Source organism: Somniosus microcephalus, unplaced genomic scaffold (genome assembly GCF_052327205.1).
Source record: "Somniosus microcephalus isolate GS21.2 unplaced genomic scaffold, FLI_Smic_1.0 unresolved_chr3, whole genome shotgun sequence".
NCBI lineage: Eukaryota > Metazoa > Chordata > Chondrichthyes > Squaliformes > Somniosidae > Somniosus > Somniosus microcephalus.
The window spans coordinates 19,063,639-19,079,080 of NW_028225181.1; positions in this window are offsets into that span (position 1 = coordinate 19,063,639).

Consider the following 15,442-nt stretch of genomic DNA (forward strand, 5'->3'; position numbering starts at 1 on the left):
GAGGATAAAACCCTCCGGGGGGAAAAATGGGTCGCTCCCCCTTTGGGATGCTAACTTCACTAAAAAGTTAGCGCCCCCGCCACCCACCCCCCCCCCCCCGTGCCCGAAATTGAATGGTAGCGCCCCAAGCAGGAGGCGGGCCGCTACTGGAAGCGCTCCCCCTTGGGGCGCTCCCATTGAATATCGTGGCGCTACGTTCAACAGCGCCACGCGTGTCGTCACGTAGCACCCTGGTATTGCAGGCCTCTCTCCCCTGATTAAAGGGGAGGGGCCTAGCGCGGCATGCACCGGGGCCCAGCTGGACCACCGGGGAGCAGGGTGCTGGCAAAAGAGCCCGGCACTCCTGGTCCAGATGGATTACATCCGTGCATTTTAAAAGAATCTAAGGTAGAGATAGCAGAGGCATTACTACACATATTTAATAATTCATTAGAAACAGGTGCAGTGCCAGAGGACTGGCGGATAGCTAACGTAATACCGATATTTAAGAAGGGAGATAGAACATGTCCAGGGAACTATAGACCAGTCAGCTTAACATCGGTGGTAGGAAAAATAATGGAATCCCTACTAAAGGAGGAAATGGAAGAACATCTAGGAGCCAAAAATATAATAATGAATAGTCAGCATGGATTTCAAAAGGGAAAGTCTTGCTTGACCAACCTCATTGAATTCTTTGAAGAGGTAACAGAGAGAATAGTCAAGGGTAATGCAGTAGATGTCTAGATTTTCAATAGGCCTTCGATAAGGTACTTCACGTTGGCCTTCATAGCGAGAGGGTTTGAGTACAGGAACAAGGATGTCTTGCTGCAGTTGTACAGGGCCTTGGTGAGACCACACCTTGAGTATTGTGTGCAGTTTTGGTCGCCTTATCTGAGGAAGGATGTTCTTGCCATGGAGGGAGTGCAGCAAAGATTCACCAGACTGATACCTGGGACGGCAGGAATGACGTATGAGGAGAGATTGGGTCGATTGGGCTTATACTCGCTGGAGTTTAGAAGAATGAGAGGGGATCTCATTGAAACCTATAAAATTCTAACAGGACTAGACAGACTAGATGCAGGAAGGATGTTCCCGATGGTCGGGGAGTCCAGAACCAGGGGTCACAGTCTAAGGATAAGGGGTAAGCCATTTAGGACAGAGATGAGGAGGAATTTCTTCACCCAGAGAGTGGTGAACCTGTGGAATTCTCTACCACAGAAGGCAGTAGAGGCCAATTCATTAAATATATTCAAGAAGGAGTTGGATATATTTCTTAAGGCTAAAGGGATCAAGGGATATGGGGAGAAGGCGGGGACAGGGTACTGAATTTGGATGATCAGCCATGATCTCATTGAATGGCGGAGCAGGCTCGAGGGGCCGAATGGCCTGCTCCTGCTCCTATCTTCTACGTCTATGTCTATATCACATAACAGACTAATAAATAAATCAGAGAATGCGGAGTCAGGGGACAAGTAGCAGAATGGATTGCTAGTTGGCTTCAGGACAGAAAGTAGAGAGTAGGGTTAAAGGGTAGCTATTCAGAGTGGCAGAAGGTGGGTAGTGGTGTTCCACAAGGATCAGTGCTGAGACCACTGTTGTTCACAATTTATATTAATGATTTAGACTTTGGAATCAAAAACACAATTTCTAAATTTGCGGATGACACCAAATTTAGGGGGGATGGTCAATACCGAGGAGGACTGCAACAAATTGCAGGAAGACATTAATAAATTTGCAGAATGGGCATATAATTGGCAAATGAAGTTCAACACAGTGTGAGGTATTACATTTTGTTAGGAAGAATAGGGAGGTCACATCACTTGGAGGGTGCGAGTCTAGGTGGGGTCGAGGAACAAAGGTGTTATGTTCATTAATAACTAGACATTCTTATTATGAACAGTTAGCTTCTAGCTAGTCATTTATTCAGTACATGTTCTCTAGGTACAGCATCTGTAGAGATTCAGCATGTGTGCTTCTGTGTGCAGGCTTCCATCTTGACTACTGCCTTGTGGGTAGCCTAGTGCATCGTGGGTAGTGTAGTCTTAAACACATACAACTAAATATACAGCTCTATACAGCTCTACGGCTCCATCTGGTGTACTACTCCAGAATGACATGTTATTGATCATTACATCCCCCTTTCTTTGAGGTTAACAAAATCAATATCAATCAACTTTCAAGAAATACGATAAAGATGATATCAGTAACACTTTTGTTAGTGCTCTATATGTTATGTTCATTAATAACTAGACATTCTTATTATGAACAGCTAGCTTCTAGCTAGTCATTTATTCAGTACATGTTCTCTAGGTACAGCATCTGTAGAGATTCAGCATGTGTGCTTCTGTGTGCAGGCTTCCATCTTGACTACTGCCTTGTGGGTAGCCTAGTGCATTGTGGGTAGTGTAGTCTTAAACACATACAACGAAATATACAGCTCTATACAGCTCTACGGATCCATCTAGTGTACCACTCCAGAATGACATGTTATTGATCATTACAAAAGGATCTCGGAGAACAAATACACAAATCACTAAAAGTTGCGACACAGGTTAACAAGGCCATAAAAAAAAGCAAACCAAGCACTAGGGTTTATTTCTAGAGGGATAGAATTGAAAAGTAGGGAAGTTATGCTAAACCTGTATCGAACCTTGGTTAGACCACACTTGGAGTACTGCGTACAGTTCTGTTCGTCCTACAGTTCTGGTCGCCATATTATAAAAAGAGGCACTGGAGAGGGTGCAGAGAAGATTTACAATTATGATACCAGAAATGCGAGGGGATACATACCAGGAAAGGATGAACAGGCTGGGTCTCTTTTCTCTTGAAAAAAGAAGGCGGAGGGGTGACCTAATAAGCGGTCTATAAAATTATGAAAGGTTTTGATAGAGTGGATACAAAGAGAATGTTTCCACTTGTGGGGAAGAGCAAAACTAGAGGCCATCAAGATAAGATCGTCACCAAGAAATCCAATAGGGAATTCAGAAGAAACTTCTTTACCCAGAGAGTGGTGAGAATGTGGAACTCGCTACCACAGGGAGTGGTTGAAGCGAACAGTATAGATGCATTTAAGGGGATTCTGGACAAGCACATGAGGGAGAAGGGGATAGAGGGTTATGGTGATAGATTTAGACGAGGAAAGACGGGAGGAGGCTCGAGTGGAGCTTAAGCCCCAGCATGGACTGGTTGGGCCGAATGACCTGTTTCTGTGCCGTATATCCTATTTAATCCGATGTAAATGTTCAAGGCTGAGCTCGATAGATTTTTGAATATTAACGGAATCAAGGGATATGGGGATAGTGCAGGAAAGTGGAGTTGAGTTAGAAGATCAGCCATGATCTCATTGAATGGCAGAGCAGGCTCGAGGGGCCGAATGGCCTACCCCTGCTCTTATTGCTTATGTTCGTTTTACGGGATGTTTTACTACATTAAAGGCGCGATATAAAAGCTTGTTTGTTGTTGGCGGTGTTCCCAGAGCACCTGCTGCCCTTGTCCTTCCGGAGGTCACTCACTGAGGGACGGGGTTCCGCAGGCACCTTTTTGGTTCCTATTAAATCCGTGTGTTAATGGAGACACGGAATGCAGGAGTTGGTTTAACAAGTCTTTACTGAATGGAGACCATGGAGAACTGAAACTACAGAAGGCTGCTAGCGCCTTTTTATACAGGGGTGGTCACTGCCGGTACTGCAGCCTGAGACCAGTTATTCTCTTAAAGGTACATACACAACAGTTCCCTTTCCTCCTCCCCCCACCAGCCCAGGGGCCCAATTCTCCACCTGCGATCCCACCCAGTCTTTGCCCGCTCAGCGACAGTCCTCCTCCCCCCACTACTCCTTCTATGAGTGGGGTTTCAGGCAGCTTTAATAGTTTGTGAGATGTTTAAGGCTCATGTCTGCTCCGCACCCCCCCCAATCTCCTTTTTAGGGGCGGAGTGGGACGGGGTCTGTGGGCGGGGGGGGGGGGGCTCGCAGTGTTAAACTGGGGGCACCTGAAGGTCAAGGTCAAGATAATAACTTTCATTTAAACAGCGCCTTTGACGTAGTAAAACGTCCCAAGGCGTGTCACAGGAGCGTAAATCAGTCAAAATTTGACACCGAGCCACATAACATAGAAACATAGAAGATAGGAACAGGAGTAGGCCATTCGGCCCCTCGAGCCTGCTCCGCCGTTCAATGAGATCATGGCTGATCATCCAGATTCAGTACCCTGTCCCTGCCTTCTCCCCATATCCCTTGATCCCTTTAGCCTTAAGAAATATATCCAACTCCTTCTTGAATATATTTAATGAATTGGCCTCTACTGCCTTCTGTGGTAGAGAATTCCACAGGTTCACCACTCTCTGGGTGAAGAAATTCCTCCTCATCTCTGTCCTAAATGGCTTACCCCTTATCCTTAGACTGTGACCCCTGGTTCTGGACTCCCTGACCATCGGGAACATCCTTCCTGCATCTAGTCTGTCCAGTCCTGTCAGAATTTTATAAGTTTCAATGAGATCCCCTCTCATTCTTCTAAATTCCAGCGAGTATAAGCCCAATCGACCCAATCACTCCTCATACGTCATTCCTGCCATCCCAGGTATCAGTCTGGTGAATCTTCGCTGCACTCCCTCCATGGCAAGAACATCTTTCAGGAGATATTAGGACAGGTGATCAAAAGCTTGGTCAAAGAGGTAGGTTTTAAGGAGCATCCTAAAGGAGGAGAGAGAGGTGGAGGTGTTTAGGGAAGGAATTTCATAGCTTATGGCCCAGGCGGCTGAAGGCACGGCCGCCAATGGTGGAGCAATGGAAATCGGGGGGATGCGCAAGAGGCCAGAATTGGAGGAGCGCAGAGATCTTGTAGGGTTGTAGGGGCTGGAGTTGGTTACAGAGATAGGGAGGGAAGGGGGGTGGGTGGAGGGTGCGGGCGCTGCGAGGAGGCCATAGAAGTATTTGAACATGAGGATGGAGAACATTAAAATCGAGGTGTTGCCGGATCGGGAGCCTATGTCGGTCAGCGAGCACAGGGGTGATGGACGAACGGGACTTGGAGCGAGTTAGGACACGGGGCAGCCGGGTTTTGGATGAGCTGAAGCTTATGGAGGGTAGAAGATGGGAGGCCGGCCAAGAGAGATGCCAACACCTCCAAGTCACACACCAAACCCAGCTTGGAACATAAGAACATAAGAAATAGGAGCAGGAGTAGGCCAATTGGAGTAGGAGTATCGCCGTTCCTTCATCGTCGCTGGGTCAAAATCCTGGAACTCCCTCCCTAACAGCACTGTGGGAGTACCTTCACCACACGGACTGTCGCGGCTAAAGAAGGCGGCTCACCACCACCTTCTCAAGGGCAACTAGGGATGGGCAATAAATGCTGGTCTTGCCAGCGACGTCCACATCCCGAGATTGATTGTTTAAAACAATTTGGATTTGGGGTATGGGTAGAAGGTGGGATTGAGGAATATGGTGAGAAGGTGGGGAGGAGGGAGTGAGGGATATGGGGAGAAGGTGGGATTGAGCGATGTGGGGAGAAGGTGGGGAGGTGGGAGTGAGGGATATGGGGAGAAGGTGGGAAGGTTGGATTGAGGGATATGGGGAGAAGGGGAATTGAGGGAGAGGGCGGGGAGGTGGAAGTGAGGGACATGGGGAGAAGGTGGGGAGGTGGGAGTGAGGGATATGGGGAGAAGGTGGGGAGGTGGGAGTGAGGGATATGGGGAGAAGGAGGTGAGGTGGGAGTGAGGGATATGGGAAGAAGGTGGGGAGGTGGGGGTGAGGATATGGGGAGAAGGTGGGGAGGTGGGAGTGAGGGATATGGGGAGAAGGGGAATTGAGGGATATGGGGAGAAGGTGGGGAGGTGGGAGTGAGGGATATGGGGAGAAGGAGGTGAGGTGGGAGTGAGGGATATGGGAAGAAGGTGGGGAGGTGGGGGTGAGGGATATGGGGAGAAGGTGGGGAGGTGGGAGTGAGGGATATGGGGAGAAGGGGGAGTGAGGGATATGGGGAGAAGGTGGGGAGGTGGGAGTGAGGGATATGGGGAGAAGGTGGGGAGGTGGGAGTGAGGGATATGGGGAGAAGGTGGGGAGGTGGGAGTGAGGGATATGGGGAGAAGGTGGGGAGGTGGGAGTGAGGGATATGGGGAGAAGGTGGGTAGGTGGGAGTGAGGGATATGGGGAGAAGGAGGTGAGGTGGGAGTGAGGGATATGGGAAGAAGGTGGGGAGGTGGGGGTGAGGATATGGGGAGAAGGTGGGGAGGTGGGAGTGAGGGATATGGGGAGAAGGGGAATTGAGGGATATGGGGAGAAGGTGGAAATGAGGGACATGGGGAGAAGGTGGGGAGGTGGGAGTGAGGGATATGGGGAGAAGGTGGGGTGGTGGAAATGAGGGATATGGGGAGAAGGTGGGGAGGTGGGAGTGAGGGATATGGGGAGAAGGTGGGGAGGTGGGAGTGAGGGATAGTGTGAGGTGCTTGTCGAAGTGGTGGGTTTTGGGCAGCTTGTTAAAGAAGTAGCGAGAGACAGAGATGTTGCGGGGGGGCGTGGGGGGAATTGCGGGGCTTGGGACCTGGGTGGCTGGGGGCTTGGTCGCCAATGGTGGGGCGATGGAGGTCGAAGGCCAGAACTGGGGTGTTGCGGAGATGATGGTGCGGTGGCGTTCGCCGGGGGGCAAGAGGTGTGGGCTTTGTGTGGCTGGAGGAGGTGACAGAGATAGGGAGGGATTTGAAAACAAGGATGGGAATGCACTGTGATAGTTGATTGGGGATTCAAAGGTAGTTCTGAACTCATTATGTTAGACCTTTCCAAATCCAAATGCTCATTACAAACTGGCAAGTTTTACACATTCCTCTCACTCCCTCCATGTGACAATTCACACAATGCTGCATTACATAATTAAAGAAAGGTTAAAATATAGCTCCTAATAGTAGCATTTAACTGACTTCTTCCTCATCGATAACTTTAGTATTCCCAAATTCGGGTCCCAACGTGTGAGTGCGGACGGGGTACCCACGCATGGACCCGATGGAAGTGCCGGTTTCTTGCATGCACTACGCATGCGCGGGAAAACCGGCATTTCCGATCCTCTGGACGAAGGGGTTCAGAGGTCGAACGCGTGCGCGCGGGAGTCTGCGCCTGCGCGTTGAACTTCCGGTTTTTTGACAGGCTTGCCCGTGCGCGAAGGCCTCCACTTTTTACACCTTAAAAAAGCAGACGTAAAGACTTCATTTTAAAAGGTCAATTAATTAAAATTAGAACATTTTTTCCACAGGTTTATTATTTTTAAATACTTTACAATAAGGTAAGTGTATTTTTTATTGAATTATTTTTTTCAAAAATTTAAATTATATTGTTTGAAATGGTTATTTAATGTTATTTATAGTTGATTTACATAGTGTGATTTTTTTTTAAATTTATTTTAAGGTTATGTACTGTTTTGGGCGCCCAGACTTTTCATGAGTTTGACAGTTCTTTCTGTCTAACTCATGAATGGACTTTTGCCTCCTCTGATTGGTTGCCCAGTGCTCACGCGATCCCAGCCGACGCATCGCACTAACTACGCCGCTGGGTCACGCAAGCGCAGCGCGCCAGGAGCTGGACCGGGCCACAGACCGGAAATCCACGCAGGCCCAGGCCTCAACGGCCGGCGCGCTAGGTAAGTGTAGGTCGGGGGCTTGCACCCGCGGGAAGCCCCCGACCCGAATTTCTGGGCCGATCTCTTTTCCATTAAACTAAGAAGTATTTCCTCTGCCTACCTTGAAGAAGTTCTGCTCTTCTCTTCGACGGGATCTCCGTTTGGCTCTTCAACCTTGTTCATCTTCATTGCTTTCAGTTTCCCTTCTCGTGTTTGATCAGGTATCTGCCAAGACTCGGTTTCACAGCCACATCATTTTCCTCAGCAACTGTCTCCGGTTCCGACTTATTCCACGTGGATTCCAACTAAACTTCCACCCTTCGTGCTTCGGATCCACCCAGGATTACAAATATCTCCAAGATATTCATCGTTCCTCGAACTACTGCTCTCGCCGCATCCTGAGATCCACGCTCAACGCCATGCGGCGCCACATGAACACTCTCGACTTCTCTCTTCAGCAACACCGACGCAGTCTATCTCAAAGCTGTCCGGGTCCACAGTTCCATTTCATCCTTCGACTCATCCGACGCTTCAACAAAAAACTTTTCTTCTTCCTTTCCGATGTCAAGGATCGCAAGCTTCATCAACTCTTGGACACCAATGCCCCTCCGGAACCTTCTTCCCCTTCACTTTCCTCTGATCCCCCTTCTCCCAATCTCACCCCCTGCCGTGTTTTCACTATCCCCTCTGACCTTCCACTCTCTGACCCTGAACGATCAGTCCTCAGCAAAGGCCTGAGCTTCATCCCCTTACGCCCCCACCTCAATGAATTTCGAGCTCGGCATGATGTTGAGCTCTTTTTCCGCCGCCTTCGTCTCCGTGCCCACTTCTCTGGCCAGGAGTCTCCCCCCCGCACGACTGACCCTTTCTCCCGCTTGCAGAATTCCCGTTCTACCTGGACCCCTCCCCCTGGCCTCTTACCCTCTCTAGATCTTTTCATCGCTAACTGCCACCGTGACATCGGCCGTCTCCATTTCTCTGCTCCCCTCACTCACTCCAACCTACCTCCCTCTGAACTTGTAGCGCTCCATTCTCTTAGATCCAACCCTGACATTGTCATTAAACCCGCTGACAAGGGTGGTGCTGTTCTTGTTTGGCGTACTGACCTCTACCTAGCGGAAGCAGAACGCCAACTCTCCGACACCTCCTCCTACCTCCACCTGGACCATGACCCCACTACCGAACATCAAACCACCGTTTCCAAGACTGTCACTGACCTCATCTCCTCTGGAGATCTTCCCCCTGCTGCCACCACCCTCATAGTTCCCCAACCCCGCACAGCCCGCTTCTACCTCCTTCCCAAGATCCACAAACAGGACTGCCCTGGTAGACCCATTGTTTCAGCCTGTTCTTGCCCCACGGAACTTATCTCTTCCTATCTCGACTCTATCTTTTCTCCCCTTGTCCAGCCTCTTCCCGCCTACATCCGCGACTCTTCGGACGCCCTCCGCCACTTTAACAGTTTCCAGTTTCCTGGCCCCAACCGCTTCCTTTTCACCATGGACGTACAATCCCTCTACACCTCCATCCCCCACCCGGATGGCCTGAGGGCACTCCGCTTCTTCCTTGAACAGAGGCCCGACCAGTCCCCATCCACCACCACCCTCCTCCACCTGGCTGAACTTGTTCTCACATTGAACAACTTCTCCTTTAACTCCACTCATTTCCTCCAAATCAAAGGTGTTGCCATGGGTACCCGCATGGGTCCTAGCTATGCCTGCCTTTTCGTGGGCTATGTGGAACAATCTTTGTTCCAGTCCTACTCGGGTCCCCTCCCTCACCTCTTTTTCTGATACATTGATGACTGTATCGGTGCCGTTTCCTGCTCTCGCCCCGAACTTGACAATTTCATTCACTTTGCTTCCAATTTCCACCCTTCCCTCACCTTCACATGGCCCATCTCTGACTCTTCCCTTCCCTTCCTCGACTTCTCCGTCTCCATCTCTGGGGATAGGTTATCGACCAATATTCACTACAAGCCCACTGACTCCCACAGCTACCTGGACTACACTTCCTTCCACCCCGCTTCCTGTAAGGACTCTATTCCATTCTCCCAGTTTCTCCGTCTCCGCCGTATCTGCTCCACCTTCCACACCAGTGCTTCAGACATGTCTTCCTTTTTCCGCAACCGAGGATTCCCCTCTACCGTGGTTGACACGGCCCTCGACCGTGTCAGTTCTATCTCCCGCACTTCTGCCCTCACCCCTGCCCCTCCCTCCAGGAACCACGATAGGGTTCCCCTTGTCCTCACCTTTCACCCCACCAGCCTCCACATTCAACGGATCATCCTCCGCCATTTCCGCCACCTCCAAAGTGATCCCACCACCAAACGTATCTTCCCCGCACCTCCCCTTTCAGCATTCCGTAGGGACCGCTCACTCCGAAACACCCTTGTCCACTCCTCCATCACCCCAAACAGCCCTTCCCCTTTGCCCGGCACCTTCCTGTGCAAGCGGAGGAGATGTAACACCTGCCCCTATACCTCCCCCCTTCCCACTGTCCAGGGCCCCAAACACCCCTTCCAGGTGAAACAGCAATTTACTTGTACTTCTCGCAATCTAGTGTACTGTATTCGCTGCTCACGATGCGGTCTCCTCTACATTGGGGAGACCAAACACAGATTGGGTGACCGCTTTGCGGAACACCTCCGTTCAGTCCATAAGGGGGACCCCGAGCTTCCGGTCGCCTGTCATTTTAATTCACTGCTCCATTCCCACTCGGACCTCACCGTCCTTGGCCTCTTGTATTGTTCCACGGAAGCTCAACGTAAACTGGAGGAACAGCACCTCATCTTCCGATTAGGCAGTCTGCAGCCTTCCGGACTCGATATCGAGTTCAACAATTTCAGATCATAACCTCGGCCCCTATTACACATTTTTCTTGTAACTTTTCCACTCCTTTCTGTTGTGTATGTACCTTTAAGGGAATAACTGGTCTCAGACTGCAGTACCGGCAGTGACCACCCCTGTATAAAAGGCCCTAGCAGGCTTCTGTAGTTTCAGTTTCCAGGTTGCCTCCATTCAGTAAAGACTTGTTATAATCAACTCCTGCAGTCCGTGTCTCAATTATACACGGACATAATACTGGCGACGAGTAAGAAACAAACTTACCTGCAACTCGGCAGCACCTCAGACGACGTTATTGAAGGTCGAAGCCAGAAGAAAAAAAATAATCCAAAGAAACTCGAGAAACGGGCGTCGAACGTGGGCAACCACCCTCCAAATCATCGAATGGAAAAGTGCAGGAGAGACTGTCGAGAGCCAGGCTTGGTTCTCCAGTCTGTGGTTTCCCAGCTAATCGGGCTGGTGGCAGGTAGTGCACTGATCCTTCCTGGGCTGCGGCGGGCTAGAGCTCGATCGGGTGGCTCTGCAACGGGGCCGGGCAGCGAGTCGGGAAGCAAAGAGAGAGAGAGAGGGTGGAGCACACAGGGCGCGGCCGGTGCTTCAAATCCAGGCAGCGTTCGGACCTAAGAAGAGGGAGGGAAGTGTCCCAGAGGGTCCGCTCCATGACGGGAACGGTTCTTCAATTAACGGAGCAAATATTGAAGCGCGATTGAAAAATAAAAATACCGCGGAGAGCGGCGTTGGCAGCAGCGATCGGGGAGGCGCGAAGACCATAGGGTGTCGCCATTACAGGATAGTAAAATAAATATAATCGCCAGCAACAGCGTTGGCAGCAGCGGCAGCGGCGGGAAAGCGCGGGAGGCGCCAACTTAACTCAGCGGGGAAGAAGGAAAAGCGCGGGAGGCGCCATTTTGATCCATCGGGGACGAAGGCAAAGCGCGGGAGGCGCCATCTTAGATTTTCAAGATGCCCAAGACTGGCGATATCACTGCCTTCGATAATGCAATAGAAGAATGGACCACGTATGTGGAAAGAGTCGAGGTATATTGCGAGGCAAACGAAATAGCCGATGAGAAAAAGGCATCGGTATTGCTAAATTTAATGGGCGCAAGAACGTACGGCCTATTGCGGGACCTGATTACTCCAGCCAAACCGAAGGCGAAGAGTTTTAACGAAATTGTTGCTATCCTACAGGAACACCTAAATCCTACACCGCTGCTGATAGCAGAAAGATTTAAATTCCACAGGAGAAATCAGCATAAAAATGAGAGCAATGCTGATTACCTTACGGAACTACGCAAGCTATCAAACCCCTGCCAGTTTGGAGCAGGACTGGCAGACACTCTACGGGACAAATTTGTCTGTGGACTCCTGAGTGAAGGAACCCAGAAGAGGTTACTCTCAGAGAAAGAGCTGACGCTAGATAAGGCTTTCAGCGTGGCAGTATTGTATGAAGCAACAGCAAGGGGAGCTGCGGAAATACAACAAAAGCCACAGGAATACGGCACCCACGAAATGACACGGGGATTTGCAAAATGTTATCGCTGCGGCAGAACAAACCATGACCAGAAGGACTGCTGGCCCAAGGACAAAATATGCAGGCAATGCGGAAAGATGGGAAACATTGCACGAGTTTGCAGGTCTGGGAAGAAGACCAACGACAACAAAAAGGCTACTAAGGAACCGTACAGGAAAGTACAAAAGATGACGGACAGTAGTTCCGAAGACCAGATGAGCGATAGTGAATCCGGGAACAAGAGACTAAGCTGTCTCAAACTTCACAACGTAATCGCAAAAGAGGACCTCCGAACCATTTGGGTCACCCTCACGATAGCAGGGTCCCAAGTCAAAATGGAATTGGATACAGGATCAGCTCTAACCGTCATGAATCGACGAGACTACAAGCGGCTATTCTCACACATACCCTTGAGAGAGACATCCATTGTCTTGAGGACGTATACGGGGCAAAAAGTATACCCCAGAGGAAAAATAAGGGTGCCTGTCGAATACAACGGCAACAAAATACGGAAATTGTATCTCTACATTCTGCAAGATGGTGGACCACCGTTATTGGGACGTGAATGGATCAGAAAGATAAGTTTAGACTGGCACTCCATTCAGGCACTGACGGTGGCTGGTAAAAAGGATGACGACATCACTCCTGGACGATTGTCAACAATCTTAGCTAACGCCAAAGAGGTATTTCAATAAGAACTGGGCATTCTTAAAGGCGTAACCGCCTCGATAAAAATAGAGGAGAATGCAATTCCCAAGTTTTTCAAAGCAAGACCGGTACCATATGCAATTCGCCCAGCCGTCGAGGCAGAGCTGGAGAATCTGGAGAAGGCAGGCGTGTTATCTAAGGTCGACTGGAGCGAGTGGGCGACACCCATCATTCCTGTCATGAAGAAAACGTTAAACAATAAGTCTGAGGAGCCAAGGAATGTTCGCATCTGTGGGGACTTCAAGGTGACAGTGAACCCAGTCCTTCACACAGTACAATATCCTCTTCCAAGGATAGAAGATATCTTCGCTTCACTATCTGGAGGGAAGCGTTTTACAAAAATTGACCTAGCACAAGCATATTTGCAGATGGAGGTTGAAGAATCCTCTAGGAAGTATCTCACAATAAACACTCACAAATGTCTTTACCAGTATAATCGACTGGTATTCGGAGTAGCATCAGCTAAGGCGATATGGCAAAGAGCGATGGAACAAGTCCTGCAAGGGATTCCGGGGACTCAGTGTTACTTGGACGACATCCTAGTGACAGGTGAAGATGACAGTGAACAGCTTGCCAACCTAGAGCAGGTGCTCACTAGACTACGTGAACATGGGCTACGAGCCAATCGCCCTATGTGCGAGTTTTTTAAGAAACAGATATTGTATTGTGGCCACGTGATTGATGAAGAGGGGTTACATAAGTCCCCTGACAAAATTGAAGCGGTTGTTAAGGCCCCAGCGCCTGAAAATGTGTCGCAACTGAGGTCATTCCTCGGATTGGTGAATTACTACCATAAGTTTTTGCCGAATTTGTCCACAATTCTGCATCCACTGAACGCCCTACTACGAACAGGATTAGCATGGAAATGGAGCGATGAATGTAATCGGGCCTTTCAGAAGAGTAAGGACCTAATCACTTCAAGAGAAGTATTGGCTCACTACAACCCATCACTACCAATAAGACTGGCGTGTGATGCGTCTCCCTACGGTGTTGGGGCGGTACTGTCACATAAATTCCTTGATGGTTCAGAGAGGCCGGTAGCTTTTGCGTCACGCTCGTTAACTTCAGCCGAGCGTAACTACGCCCAGATTGACAGAGAGGCCCTCAGCCTGGTGTGGGGGGTGAAGAAGTTCAATCACTGCCTGCACGGTCAGAAATTTACTCTACTAACTGATCATCAACCTCTCGTCTCCATTTTCAACCCTCAGAAGGGCGTACTGATAATGACGGCACAACGGCTACAGAGGTGGTCCCTTTTCCGAGGGGCACACCAATATGACATCGCGTACAAAGGAACTAAACAGCATGGGAATGCTGATGGATTGTCGCGCCTACCATTGCCGACAGTGGAAGAAGAACTGGCAGTGGATCCAGTGGAGTTATTCCACTCGACTATAGTTGAATGTCTCCCTGTGACGAATGCAAACATAGAAAAGGAAACACGAAATGACCCGACACTCTCCTGGGTCTATGATTTAACGGTGAAGGGATGACCAGCACATGGCGAACCACTGTTGCCAGCATTCTCGCCGAGAAGAGAACAGCTGTCAGTGTGCAGAGGAACCTTGATGTGTGGATCCAGAGTAGTAATTCCACCCAAATTGAAGGATAGAGTGCTCAATGAGCTTCATGAGGGTCATCTGGGAGCGGTAAAAATGAAGAACTTAGCCAGAGCGTTTGTGTGGTGGCCGGGAATCGATAGAGAAATCGAAGAGATGACCAAGAGCTGTACAGGATGCCAGAAGGTCCAAAACGCCCCATCACAAGCCCCTCTACATCCATGGGAGTGGCCCTCATCTCCATGGCAAAGGGTGCACATTGATTTTGCTGGTCCCTTCATGGACTCGATGTTTTTAATTGCGGTGGATGCACATTCAAAGTGGCCAGAGGTAATAAAAATGTCCTCAACCACCACAGAAAAAACTATCACAGTCTTACGAACCATACTAACCAGGAATGGGCTGCCTGAACAGATTTGCTCTGACAATGGACCACAGTTTGTGTCTGAAGAGTTCCGGAGGTTCTTAAAGAATAATGGTGTTAAGCATTACACATCCGCCCCATATCATCCAGCCACCAATGGATTGGCCGAGAGGTTTGTTCAAACATTCAAGAAGGCTATAAAGGCAATGTGTAATGAAGATATACCCCTACAACACAAGGTGGATAACTTCTTGTTTGCCTACCGGAATGCAACACATGCGGTTACCAACCAAACTCCAGCCATGATGTTCTTCAATCGAAGACTACGATGCCGCTTGGATTTGGTTAAGCCAAACATCAGAAGAGATGTGGAGAACAGGCAGTTTCAGAATATGAATGAAAGGCCGACCAGGAGTTTTAAGATAGGTCACTCTGTTTTGGCCCGGGACTACCGCACAGAGAAATGGCAGCCAGGAACGATCTGTACACGGCAAGGACCTCTAATGTATACCGTGGACGTTGGAGAGAGCATTGTAAGACGCCATGCTGACCAGATTCTAGAGTCACTGGAAAATGTCAACTCCACACAACGATCTGATACACCTGGTAATGGAATCAACGTACCAATTGCAGCTACCGCAGAATCGGTGATATTGGAAGCAGATGAACCAAATGTGGTAAACCACTGTTTGTATTCCTGTTTGTCCTGTTTGTATTCCACTGTGTACATGCCTGGACATGCCTCGGCTGACTCCTCCCACAGGTCCTAGTATAAAGGTGACTGCTCCCCAGCCCTTTGTATCCTGGACCGGTCGACCACGCGAGGCAGACCTCCATTCTGTTGTTAATAAAAGCCTTTAGTTACTCTTCT